General features: G+C 40.3%; 1 long non-coding RNA gene across 1 annotated transcript in view; it reads right to left on the bottom strand.

Moving 5' to 3' along the window:
- LOC141581630 (uncharacterized) overlaps positions 1 to 13,114 on the bottom strand; it is a 358,748-nt gene that overhangs the window by 321,822 nt on the left and 23,812 nt on the right. Inside the window, exon 3 of the long non-coding RNA XR_012514383.1 lies at positions 12,996 to 13,103. This is a non-coding gene — a long non-coding RNA (uncharacterized LOC141581630). The remainder of the gene's footprint in view (positions 1 to 12,995; positions 13,104 to 13,114) is intronic.

The raw sequence follows: 13,114 nt of genomic DNA, 5'->3' as shown, positions 1-13,114 counted from the left end.
GACTAGACCCTAAAGCAGGCAATAATTGGTTTCTGCCTCCCATGGGAGTGCAGCCCCCAGCGTCCTTCATTAGTGGGTGTGAACAGTGCCTTACTCTGAGGGTCTTCAAAGGCTATTTTACTCTGTGCCCAGCACCTTCCCTGCACTAGCTACAATTTAGTCTACATGTCCTATGATGACTCCCTGCTGCATGTACATTTCCAGGGTTTTCCTTGCTATTTCTGGTAAGTGATCACAGCAGCAAAGAGGATTAAATTTAAAATTATTGGGGATTCTTTTTCCTACCACCTTGAACCTTCTTAACCTAAACATTTCTCAGGATAAGCTCAGAGTAAAACTCGCCATTTTCTAATTCTGCAAAGAGAGACTCTGTTCTGAACGAGTTTGGTAAGGAAGGAAAAAAGAAAAAGAAATAAATGTTAAGCCTATAAATGCCAGGGCACTTTAAAAACAGGCATAGAAAAAAATAAGGGTGTATGCCAAAATGATACAAGTGATTATCTCCATGAAGCATGATAAGAGGACTTTTTTCTTTTCTGCTATGACTGAGCAGTATTTTCTAAATTTTCTATGAAAAACTGTATCTTGGAGCAAAATTTTTAAATGGAAGGGAGGGGAAGTTTCCAGATAATAAAAGGAATTCTGACTTGCTCTCCCTAAAAATAATCACACTAGCTTTTTATTGTCTTTTCACCAGCTTTTCTTCTAACTGATGTGGGTTGGAAACAGACGATGTTAACTAAAACTATTACAAATTTATTTGCTGTTTTTAATCCTGGTTCTACTTTGTCAGATGATTCTCTAGACACCTGAAACCTTCCTGCTCTTCTCTTCAATTCCTGTAGGGGGAGTCACCCAGGCTACTCCCTCCCTGAGTTCTGGGTCCTCCTCTGAACCAGGAAAGGGTTCCCCTTACAAGAAGTATCTGGAACTCAACACTGCATTTGCAGTCTCCTCATGCCTCTGGAAAAGGCCCCCACCTGGTCCAATGAGGGATTTGCATCTCAAATGCCAGAGAGGCTCTACAGGGAAATCTCCCTATGCACACAATGTCAGCCTCCTCAAAGTTCACAGGAATGATGGCCACCTCAAGCCACTGTTCCACTCATGTGAAAGAATTGGATATCCAGAGATCTTCTCATGTGAGCTTGCTCTTGTATTCCCAAAGAAGGAAAATTTAGTGCCTGTTCCAAAAAAATACTTTAAACAAGCCAGTGTTAATCTACAGGGAAAAGACCAGGAGGAGAGAAGAAATGAAATGAACATTATTTAGAAACTTTCTATTAAGACTGCAGAAAGCTATTTTATCTGAAGACAGGAACCTCCCTGGGTTGGGGGCAGAACCTCCGGAGTGCCACCATACCTAATATTTCAAATGGAGTCCTCCACAGCTTAAGCAGGACACAGACTAATTAAAACTCTGGAAAAAAAAATTATACCAGGATTAAACAAAATCTATAAGGGGAAACTTGGAAGGTATTAATCTCTCTAATAGGAAAAGCGAATACGCCTTTGGCAACGCATTACTTTCGGTGAAGAAAGAAAACTATTCAGAAAAGCCCAAGGAAATTGTAGGATTCTAATTGGAAAAAAAAGAAGACCTTAGTTCTAGAGAAAGCCAGGTTGAGGCTGCTACTTACTGAAGTTCTTTGTAGCAAGCAGAGACAACATAGCCTACGTCCACATCTCAGAAGACATCAGGTGCCCTCAAAGCAGGGTCTTCTCCAGAGAAAGAAGTTTTGAAGAATTACAGGTCCAAAGACCCTAATCCCAACCCTTGGCACCAGGTATGTTTTAGAATTCTGAATTGCGGGGATTTCAGGAAAGCATTCTGGTGCGTAATCAACAATATTATATAACTTCCACAGTGGGATCTGGGGCAACACCCCGTTAATCTTTCTTAAGCAAAACATATGAAGATCCACACTAAGTGGGACAGATAAAGGATATATAGAAATAGTCTCACATCAGTTCAAGTTTTGCTGCCAGAAAAGTTGTGGAAAAAAGAATTCAATTTTGTGAGGTTTTTGGATTTCAGAAATGTGAGTCAGGGATTATGGACCTGTACATTTTTAAAATGTCTGTCTTTTCTGGCAGAGACTAAAAACAATGCTTTATTTATCTTCCCCACTTTCTAGCTTGTGACTGGTGTTCAGTAAGCATGTTGAGTTTAATTGAGTAATGCTTGGGCTGTGAGCCTCTCTCCCATTTGCTAGGGGCTCTTCCCTAAAGAGCCACGGGACACCCACGGAGAGCCAAATTGCAAGGACAGGGTACTCAGCTCAAATGGACTCTAAACTTCTTTGAATTGAAGTGATTAAAAGCAAAGCAAATATTATGCCTAATTTTAACCCGTTATTTCCCAATTCCAAGTACTCCCATTGTTCAAGCCACCCAAAATTATGAAGACCAAGAATTAGATCTTTGCCATATTGTCTTATTTGGGGATTTGGTGACAATGTTCTGGAAAAAACTGCTAAAATGACAAGAATGTCCCATCTGGTTCCCATAATTATTCATTCTTCTCTCTTTGAATGTACTTGCCTGGAGACAAAGGTAATACTAAAGGCATAATAAGAATAGCAGTCTCCATCACACACCCACGGCAGACGTAATTCAGTCCCCATTTCTCCTCTCGGCCAGGTTTCCATGCAGGGCCCCGTGCAAGTGGCCACGTGAACGTTTCCCACTCACCGCTGCCAACCAGACGTCTTCCTTATAGACCCGCCTCCTCCTTGTCTTCCTGCCAGTCACTGCTGCTCTGGCTGGAAATAGATGTGTCAAGTTGTTCTCTAGATTCCAGGTCCTTCAGCATATGGGACAAGGTCATCCTTCTTTCTCGGTCATACAGGCAGTATAATTAGTCTTATCTTTCACTCCATAAGAAATAGAATGTAACTTTAAACTTTATATCAAGGAGAAAAACATATGTTTACTGTTAAATGCCCAAAGCAACATGGACATCAGAAAGGACATCCACAAATAGAGCATCAGCATTCAAACACCCAGGCCAACTACATATTTCTAATTGCTATCACATAAGACTGGTCCTTTTACACACAGAGTTGCTTAATCTAGACAATGCAATAAAAAGACACTTAAATCTAGAGAACAAATACATTTACTCTCTAATGACAATATTGTAAAATTTTTAAAAAGTCACCACAAGGTTGAGTTACCTAATAAAATGCCTCAAATGTATTTTTTGCTTTTTTTTTAAGTTATTTATAGAATAGATGATACATATACAGAGTTTTAAAATGGAAGCAATTCAGCCAGGAGAGGTGGCTCTCAAGAGTAATCCCAGAGCTTTGGGAGGCTGAGATGGGAGAATTGCTTGAAGCCAGCAGTTTTGAGACCAGTCCAGGCAACATAACCAGACCCCATCTCAACAAAAAAAAAGGGGGGATATAGGTGTGGTAGTCATGGTGGTGCCTATAGTCCTAGCTACTCTGGAGGTTGAGGTGAAAGGATTGCTTGGGCCCAGGAATTTGAGGCTGCAGTGAGCTATGATTGCACCACCGTACTCCAGCCTGGGTGACAAAGCAAGACTCTGTCTCTATAAACAAATAATAAAAACAAAATAGAGGTTGGGCATGGTGGCTCACACCTCTAATCCCAGCACTTTGGGAGGCTGAAGTGGGCAGATCACAAGGTCAAGGGATTGAGACCCTCCTGGCCAACATAAAACGCCCTCTCTACTAAAAATACAAAAATTAGCTGGGCATGGTGGTGCAAATCTGTAGTTCCAGCTACTCTGGAGGCTGAGGCAGGAGAATCGCTTGAACCTGGCAGGTGGAGGTTGCTGTGAGCTGACATTGTGCCACTGCACTCCAGCCTGGTGACAGAGCAAGACTCGTCTTAAAAAGAAAAAAAATGGAAGCAATTAAATATTGCTTAAGTGTAATAGAAATTAAGTCTCAGCTCATGAACTCTGAGTTTATAGAGTCATATACTATTATATATCTTACTCCTCTAAGTGCATTGAAATGGTTAATTATGAAAGATTCTCCTCACCCCAGAGTCAGATAGGACTCTAGGCTTTTCCCATCCCTTCTTGACAGTTAGTCCCACTCCGATTAACTGGATGAGGAGGGAAAACCAGGAAGGGCTGGCATCTAGCACATCACCACCTTCTACAATAAATCAGGCAGCAGGGAAACAAAGGTCCTGCACCTTCTATCCAGAGGATTCAGCAAGAAGTACCCAAAAAACAAAAGGCTGCAGCCAGTCTGCATCTAGAGGATGGAGCAACAGACTTCAGTTCCAGGATCAGGGGAAGGAGCAACCTGGCCGTGCAGGTGTGCAGGCAGAAAGCTGGCATTCGGCAGCCTTCCAGCAGGCTGTGGGACTCACAAGTCAGAGCAGGTCCCGAAAAGGACCTGACAAGAAGACAGAGGCCCACTGTCAAGGACATGGCCTCGGGCACAAGCAAGCACACAGAGGATTTGGAACCCCAGACAGAGCGGGGGCCAAAGAGTTAGGGCTGTGACATGAGGTTAGAAGGGCACTTGATGCCGAATCCCTCAGTATGTAGCTAGATCTCCTAGAATTAGTCCCCGGTGGCTGAGAATATAGCTGACACACGTGTTGAGTTGCTTCTGGAGAGGCAAAAAGAGAGCTGTGGAGGCAGGAACCAGGCAGCACAAGGCCACAGCAATCCAGGCTCCATCATCCCTCACACCATTGTCACTGTCCCCTAACTAGTTTCTTGTCCACAAAATGAAGTTCAACTACCTTATTTATTAGGTCCCTTCCAACTCTAATTATCTGGCCTCCCCTCCTGAACCCATTTGTCTTTCCAGTTTCCCCAACTGTCAGCTAGCAAATTAGTATCCCTTTATGTCTAAGCCTGTCACCCTCCTCTGCAACAGGCACACACATTCAGAACTCTTCATGGGCTCGCAATGCCTACAGCTGAAGCCCTCAATGCAGCATTCAGGGTATTCAGGTTCAGTGCTTCCTAACTAACCCCCATAAGTGGGGCTATGGGTTGAGTTATGACTCCCAAAGAGACACAGCAAAGTCCTACTCCCCAAAAACTATAAATGTGACCCCTTACTTGGAGATAGGGGCTTTGTGGATATAATTCAGATTTAAGTTAAGGTAAGGTCATACCAGAGTAGAGTGGGCCCTGCACCAGCCTGACTGGTGGGAGTCCTTATAAGGAGAAGACACTGAGACACACACACACAGAGGGAAGACAATGTGAAGAGACACAGGGAGAAAGTCATGTGGTGACAGAGGCAGAAACTGGAGGGATGTGCTCACAAGCCAAGGAACATCAGCAGCTAGGAGCGAGGCACAAAGCAGTTTTCCCCAGGGCTGTCAAAGAGAGCGTGGTCCTGCCCACACCTTGAATTTGAGCATCTGTCCTCTAGAACTGTGAGAGAACACATTTCGGTTGCTTTAAGTCACCCAGTTTGTGGTACTTTGTTTTGGAAGCTGTAGGAAGCTAACACAAATGCTATTGAGCTCTTTTTCTTTCCTCATCGTGTTTCTACCCCTACACACAGGATCTGGCTTCCGCTTTTTTTCCCATTCACCTCCTACAACCCCTGATGGCCAAGCGGAAGTGGCTCTTCATCCAGAGTGCTTGCTCCTTGAATCTTCAGCCTGCTTTCATCTCCTACTTCCTTGAGCTTGTTATTTGTGCTCCACAAGATTGTCCCCTTGGTTGTCTCATGGGTGTAGATCTTTTATCCTCAACTGGACTGAAGATTCTTGTGTATTGAATTCAAGTTTTATTTTTCACTTAGTTGAGTGTGGACCCACTGTGTACGTTTGTGATATCATAGTTAGATATTCAGTCTTTGTCCTAGGTTTCTGGCACAGAGCTCCTAAAACCTTTGAACATCCTGAGTGATAAGAGATTTTATAGGAGCATCTTTTGTTCTAATGAGGGGACTCTTTGTAGGCTGAGCCCCTGGATATCTTCAGGATTAGGGCAGTCTCCAGAGACAGCAACCCTTAATTAGAAGCTTGAAACCTTTAGCCCCACCCTAACCCCAACCTCCAGGAAGGAGAGAGAGGCCAAAGGTTGGATAAATCACCAATGGCCAATGATGAAACCAATCATACCTAAGTAATGAACCCTCCATGAAAAGCCCTAAGTCACGGAGTTCTGAGAGCCTCTGGGTTGGTAAACACACTGAGATGCTGGGAAATGGTGCATCCCAACTCCACAAGAGCAGAAGCTTCTGTGCTTGGGACCCTTCTGGACCTCACTCTATATACTTCTTCATTAGGCAATTCACCTGTATCCTTTATAACTCAACCATTAAATGTAAGTCAAGTGCCTTTCTAAGTTGTGAGCCATTTAAGCAGATTATCAAACCTGAGGGTTGTGAGAATCCCCAATTTATAGCCTGTCAGTCAGAAATACAGTTGGCCTGGGACTTGCAATTGGCATCTGAAATGGGACAGTCTTGTGGGATTGAGCCCTTTACTTTGTGGAATCCAATCTTATCTACAGATAGATAGCGTAGAAATGGAATGAAATGGAATAGAATGGAATGGAATGGAATGGAATGGAAAATGGAATGGAATGGAATGGAGTGGAGTGGAATGGAATGGAATGGAGTGGAGTGGAATGGAATGGAATGGAAAATGGAATGGAATGGAATGGAATGGAACAGAAAATGGAATGGAATGGAATGGAATGGAATGGAATGGAATGGAATGGAATGGAATGAAATCGAATGGAATGGAATGGAATGAAATCGAATGGAATGGAATGGAGAATGGAATGGAATGGAGAATGGAATGGAAAATGGAATGGAATGGAATGGAATGGAATGGAAAATGGAGTGGAATGGAATGGAAATGGAAATGAATGGAATGGAATGGAAATGGAAATGAATGGAATGGAATGGAATGGAATGGAATGGAATGGAAATGGAAATGGAAATGAATGGAAATAAATGGAATGGAACGGTTGACGCCAACTTGGTTTCAAAGAGTTAGAAGTGTTATTGGAAAAGATATCATGTATTTGGTGTAAGGAGGTGAAAAACCTCTCATTTGGTGTAGAAGTGATGTGATTTTTTAAAAAACCCACTCAATATTTAGCAATAAATCAATGATTCACTAGTACTAAAGGATTACTACTATCAAGAAAAATATAAGGAAAATGATAAGAAATGTTATCAAAAAAATGATAAGAAAAATACTCTGTGACTCTTCATTAGGCATTCCAAGGTGTGTTCAATATCTCTAACACAATGAAAGAAACCCAGTTAACAAGATATTTTATTCTTTACTGTATTTCAAAAAGAAAATTGATCTCCTTTTAAATGTAAAATTCAAAGTAGGATAATTACTAGAGAGTGTACTATGAAAAATAGTGAATTGAATGCTAATGTGTAAAGTGACTCATAAAACCAAATGTAAATTACCAGAAATATGTTTCTTTGAAGCCAAAATAGTATCTCATTTTTAAATAATATGCATTTTAAAAATCTAAAATAATGATAAAAGGAACTCTAATAGGGAATTGATTTAGAAAGTCTGATAATATCCTGCTAACTTATAGATGTTATTGGACTAGGAGAGATGAGTGAATATTTATCAGCAGACTAGTACTAATGACCATCTGATTTACCTAGATCCTAATATATTTCTTACTAAATTATTTTAGGAGTCGTGCAGCTCCTAGAATCAAATATATTAGACTGAAAAAGACCTTGAAAGTTGTATTATCCAATCTCTTGCCCAGTGTAGATTCCCGCCACTTCCTCCACTTCCTCCCTGACGTGCTCATCAAACCTTTGCCTAAATATAGCTGACAATAGTCTCTGCTTTGCAAATCACCTTTTCCATTGCTAGGTTAGGTAAACAGGAACCCTAGAACCTGTTCCAAAAGGAGCATCCCAAAGGAGAAAGCCCAAAAAGAGGTGTCTCAACATTATTACCTGGCCCTCAGCTTTCAAACCTCAATAGGAGGATTTCACATCAGAAAAAAGATGAATGGTGATTCTTTACTAGAACTAGTTTCACTAACCAGGCCAGTCAGCCCTCTCATTTCAGTAACCACCCCTGCAAGTCCTAGGAACCACCTATTTGATAGTAGTACACCTTGGCATTTCCTTCCATATGAGGTTCCCTCCAAGCATCACCAGTAAGATCAGAAACCCCTGAAAACACCATGGGTTTGGCCTTTTCTCTCATTACCAGCACATTCATCTTACACAAAGGCTTTGGGAATGGAAGAGCTGGATTGGGGGTCCTGAGGTTAACCTGAATGGATTTCAGGATGGCAGCTCTTAGTTCATTCCAGAAGCATACAGATATTTGACCAGGGAAGTAGTCTGCAACTTTTCACCTTAAAATGAGGTCTTAAGTAGGATAGGTTATAAATATAAAGAAATATGTTAACAGGTACATTAGTTTTGTTTGTTTGTTTGTTTTGTTTTTGGGACAGGGTCTTGCTCTGTCACCCAGGCTGAGTGCAGTGGCACAAGACAGCTCAGTGAAGCCTTAACCTCCCAGGTTCAAGCAATCCTCCCATCATGTCCTCCAAAATAGCTGGAACTACAGATGCAAGCCAACTCACCCAGCTAATTTTTGTATTTTTTGTAGAGAGAGGGTTGCCATCTTGCCCAGACTGGTCTCAACAATCTTGGCCTCTAACAATCTACCCACTTCAGCCTCCCAGAGTGCTGGGATTACAGGTGTGAGCCACCATGCCAGGTCTCCTATTATATATTAGTTTTCTATGCTGCATTAAAACTTGACACAAACTTAGCAGCTTAAAACAACACATATTTATTATCTCACTATTTCTGTGGCTTAGGATGCTGGGCACAGCTTATATGGGTCCTCTGTAAGCTGCTACCAAGATGTCAACCAGGGCTCAGGTCTCCTCCGGTGGCACAACTGGCAATAAATCTTGCAAGCTCACTGGGGCTGTTAGCAGAATCCACTCCTTTGCCCTGGTCAGCTCCTAAGCACTGCCACTCACATCTCCCAAAGGTTGCTCACAGTTCCTCCCCTTCTCTTCATTGCCTTCTCCCAGCTTGGCCAATTTCTACTTCAAAGCCAGCAAAGGGAAGAACAAGTCCACTCGCTAGGAGTCTTACGTAACCTGACACAATCATCATCACTGTTGCCACATTCCACTGATTAGAAGCAAGTCACAGACCCCGCCCAAACTCAAGGAGGGGGTTTACAAGGGTGTAGACACCGGAAGGTAGACTTGACAAGGATCACCTTAAAACCAGCCCACCACAACCCCAATAATCTGTGTTTTATAAAGCACCTCAGTGACAATGATGTTAAACCAGTCTTCAGAATAGTGTTATATGATATAGGAGGCAAAATAAGGGGGAGATTATTTTAATATTGTGGTTTTCAAGCCTTGACTGCACCTTAGAATCACCTGGGGAGTTTTCAGCAATCCCATGATGGGGCACTCCAGACACACTGAATCAGAATATCTGGGGGCGGATCAGGTTTCTTTTTTTTTTTTTTTTTTTTTTTTTTTTTTTTTTTTTAACACTCTAGGTGATTCCAAAGTGCAGCCAAGGCTGAGAATCACTGTTTCACCTGCACAATGAGGAACTGGAGGCAGTCTTAATGGGAAAAAGGCAATCTTTGGAGCCGGTTTTAAAAATCAAGTAGATGTTTTCTAGGAGAGAGAGAGAGGAGTAGCAAGAGATAAGCCAGGAACATTTCTAGTGGTTTAATGAAGCCGGTGGATTTGGAGAAAGGTATGGATATGAGAAATACTTAGGAGGTAACACTGATTAAGACTTTGTGCCCAATGTGATGCTAACCAAGAAGGTGGAACCTCAGATGACTTCCAGATCTTGGGTTGAGACACCTCAAGAGCACAGGAGCCACTAGCTGAAAAAAGACTCGAGAGGAGAAGCTGGTTAAGAGACAGGGAAGGTGGAGAAGATGCTGAGCTCAGATATGTCAAGTTGCACACATTTTTAAGGAGATTTAAATTAACTTGCATGAATGTTTCTTTGGTTTGCTAAATTCCATTAATATAGATTAGTCATTGCCAACATTTTCCCAATTCATTTATTCTCCTCTACTTTCCATAGCACTCAGCTGCCCAGCACAGAGCCACATAAACTCCGTATCTGCCTCTGACTTCCTTCCCTCTAATGTCATTTATTCTTTCACTAGTGGCATAACCCTTTGATGCCCCTTCCCATCACTAAATGTCAAGTGACTGTTTTGCAATCCTAAGTATAGAATCTTCATACGTGCTGATTTAGCAATTATTAGGTGTAAGGTTTTTCAGAATGGTAAAAAATGAATCATTTTTAAAAAGCCTCTTTAACATGTTCAACTTAAGTTCCTCAGTTCCACTTTCTGAAGCCTTCCACTGAAATGAAGAAAAACTTAGTTTCCCTGAAACCCTCGGAATGAGTCACCAGTCTTAAGCAAACAACCAACTTAAAACCATTTGCTCTAGGATGGAAAATTTTCACCCTAGGGCTTAACACACAACTACTGAAGGTACAGTGTTGTCTCAAAGTAGGAAATCTAGAGACATTTTAGACTTCTGTAATCCTGGTTATAGCCAAATGTTGATGAATGAATCTCTCTAAAATCTGCAGAAGCTAGAGTTGTAAGCTATGTCATGCAGTGTTTAATTATCCAACTAGTCCCCATCAACGTTCATTAGCTTATCTAAACATTAATCAGAAGTCTGACTAGTGTTAAGCCTTAAGAGAATTCATGCTATTGCACATAACAGTTTGGCCTAAAACAGTATTTAAATACTGGAAACAGTATTGTAATTATTGCTTTCTCTCCCAGTATGCATAATAAACGTTCAATAAAAAATGTATAACCCAGCATTTCTATTCGAGTCACTTTTTTAGACATTTTATTCTAAAATATAATTTTTTAGTTATTCAAGGAAAAGAAAATCTCTTTCCAAAATTAAAAGCATAATCTTTAGACAACAAAAGAGATTTAAAATAGCACCTTAAGGTTTTGGAGACAATAAAAAAATGTGATTGACATTGTTTTTTTCTCTACTTATGAAAATAGGACACATTTTAAATCCAACTTGAAGTTTTAGAAGATCTTTAATGTGAAAGGAAGTTCCCACAAAAGATATTACTACCTGAAAGCTCTTGGAAAGAGTAATAAATTGTGATTAAATAATACATTCACATCATTATTAAGAATATTATTCAGTAGCCAGAAAATACATTTTACTACAGAAGGAAATGATATGGTGTTTATAGACAAGTTTGGGAAATGAAATAAATCTTCCCATTAATTATATGAGCATTTTACCCTAAAATTCCCATGAACTAGGTGAATGAGTCAATGAGAAGCCAAAGCAGAAAATCAATCCTGTAAACTTTTTCATTTGTAAAATATTTTATATTTTCCAAACACCTACACATCATTATCCCATTTTATCTTAATAATGTCTCTATGATACTAGGTGTCCATTGTTCAGAAAAAGAGAGGGGAAATTAGTTTTGCTAATAGACCAACAAGCTTTGCAAACTCCCTCCTTTGAAGTGGGTCAAGGTGAAAGCATGCCGAGGTATTTCCTATATAACAAGAATGATCACTCACACTTCGAAATGACTCTCTCTGAGGCCTGAGGTCACTACTGAGCTACTACACATAAGCCAAAATAGAATTTCAAATTTATGATTTAAAAAGAAATATTTTTAAGCAAATATGCATTTTAAAAGATGCCGAACATCATATGTCCTTTGGGAATTTCAAATAAAACAATAATGAGATACTACTACATACCTATTGGAATGGCCAACATCCCAAACACTGACAACACTAACTGCTGGCAAGAATGAGCAACAAGAACTCTCATTCATTCATTCTAATTCTGAGGAGAATCCAAAATGGTACAGCTACTTTGGAAGAAAGCTTGGCAAGTTTTTACTAAATGAATGCACTTTTACCACATAATCCAGCAATCATGGTCCTTGATATTTACATAGATGAGACAGAAATTTTTTCCCACACAAAAATCTTCACATTGATGTTTATAGAAGCTTTATTTATAATGGTCAAAACTTGAAAACAATCAAAATGTCTTTCAGTAGGTGAGTGGGTAAATAAACTATGATACATCCATATGATGAAATACTATTTGATGCTAAGAAGAAATGAACTAGTAAGCCATGAAAAGACATGGAGGACACTTAAATGCTTATTACTAAGTGGAAGAAGCAAATCTGAAAAACTACATACTATGTGATTCCAACTCTATGACATTTTGGAAAAGGTAAAACTATACAGAGGTAAAATGATGAGTGATTGCCAGGGGTTTAGGGGGAAAGAGGGAGAGAGAGGTGGAGCATGGAGGAATTTTAGGGCAGCAAACTTACTTTGTATGATACTATAATAGTGGATACGTATAATTGTACATTTGCCAAAACCATACAGTCTAAAACTCTAAAAGTAAATTATAATGCGAACTATGGACTTTGGGTGATAACGACATGTCACTGTATATTCATCAATTGTAACAAATCTACCAGTCTTGGGAAGGGTGTTGATAATGGGGAAGGCTATGTATGTGTGGGGGCAGGAAATATGGAAACTCTCTGTACTTTTCACTCAATTTTGCTGTGAATCTAAAACTGCTCTAAAAAAAAAATCTATCCAAAAAATTAATGCTTATAACATGTACACACACACACACACACATAAATACAAATGTATGTATAACTCTACTGAGCAATAACATCAAAGGTTTTAATTTGAGGCCCATAGCAATTAGTATTGGTTGTTGCAGGCAATACTCTCTGGTTTAAACAGAAAGAAATTTATTAGAGGATATGGCTAGCTTGCAGAATTTCTAGAGAAACCAAAGAAATTTATCTAAGTGGTACATATCTTGAAACCATCCATGAGCAATACTCAATCACAGGAAAGATGAGCCACCATTGCCACCAGCCATTTGTCCCTGAACACACGTGGGACTGGATGCCAAAACCTCTGCCACAGGAGCCCCAGAAAAACCAGACTCCTCCACTATGACTTACCAGATGGTCAGTTTTCCCACAGCTGCCTCCTTATGTTACTTCTCTATCCAAGTCTTGCACTGATGTATATCTGACTGGAAGTACCTGATTCACATTCTTGCAAATAGCCTAGAAAAAAA

Source organism: Saimiri boliviensis, chromosome 16, assembly GCF_048565385.1.
Source record: "Saimiri boliviensis isolate mSaiBol1 chromosome 16, mSaiBol1.pri, whole genome shotgun sequence".
NCBI lineage: Eukaryota > Metazoa > Chordata > Mammalia > Primates > Cebidae > Saimiri > Saimiri boliviensis.
The sequence above is the reverse complement of the archived record's forward strand: the minus strand, read 5'-3'. Positions and strand labels throughout refer to the sequence as shown.